Genomic DNA, 1197 nt, shown 5'->3' with positions numbered 1-1197 from the left:
ACAAAAGGTTATCACCTATAAATTGAAAAGCGCAACGGTCAAGTAAATGATCCACATTTCAGAACCGAGTGGGCTTCATTTACATCCAGCGAGTACTCCTGCTAAATATCCCTGGATGCCGGCACCAACCGCGTAAACCCCATCTAAACCGCGCCCGAGTCGGCAAAACCCCGCCACCCAAAATCCTCGCCGCACCGATCGCTCGAAATTTCGGTACCCCAAACGTTATCCCCGCGGGCCGCCACTCCACTACTCAGACGAAAATCAACATAGTTCCATATAAAAAAAAAACTCTCGTTCATGCAGAGAAGATTAGAACAAGCTTGCTAGCTCACCTACAGACGGAGCATTGCCGCGCCCGGATGAATCCGAATCCGGCGTCGCCGCGCGAGGAGAATGGTCCCGTGCGGTGCGGCGAGATGCCGGGGATCGAAACGAGGGCTTTCGACGGAGACGACGCGGAGCGAGCGGCGGCGCTGCTTTAGCAGGGGGGTGAGTTGAGTAGAAGCAGTGGGTACCGGGGGCGGCGTGTTCAGGGCGCGTGAACCCAAAAGGGAAACGCGAGCGTCGTGCGGTTCGGAGCCTGTACCGGAGTGGCCCCGAAGTCGTCGGGATTTGATTTATAGCGTGATCGGTCACGTCGACGCGAAGTTCCAGAACTGCCCCTGGGGTCTGGGGGTCAGGGCGCCGTGCTGGGTCGCTGGCCGCCGGGGCCCATGGTGACATTTTTGTCCTTTGCGGTTGCTTTATTGCACAAGTCAGCTGCCAGATGGCGGACTCGCGGGGTGGCGTGGACGGCTCGGCTGCCAACTGTCAGGTCACCTAGCTGTGGTGGGGGCCAGCCGTGGGGCAGTAACTCATCCTAGCTGGCGCTGGTGTAGAGGGGAAGCCTTGAGGCGGCAAAAACTAGGCGTAGAGGGGAAGCCTTAGCCCTTGTTTACTTCACCACCAACTCCCAACTTTAGCACTATGCAAAAAGAAGATTCCTCATCACATCAAACTTGCGGTGCATGCATGGAGTACTAAATGTAGACGAAATTAAAAACTAATTGCACAGTTTTGTTGTACTTTGCGAGACGAATCTTTTGAGCCTAATTAGTCAATGTTTGGACAATAATTCACAAATACAAACGAAACGCTACAGTGTGCTACAGTGCTGTAACAGTAATTTGGCACCTCCCAACTTTCAGCCCAAGA

The sequence above is a fragment of the Setaria italica genome, chromosome I, assembly GCF_000263155.2.
Source record: "Setaria italica strain Yugu1 chromosome I, Setaria_italica_v2.0, whole genome shotgun sequence".
NCBI lineage: Eukaryota > Viridiplantae > Streptophyta > Magnoliopsida > Poales > Poaceae > Setaria > Setaria italica.
This window is presented reverse-complemented; position numbering follows the sequence as displayed.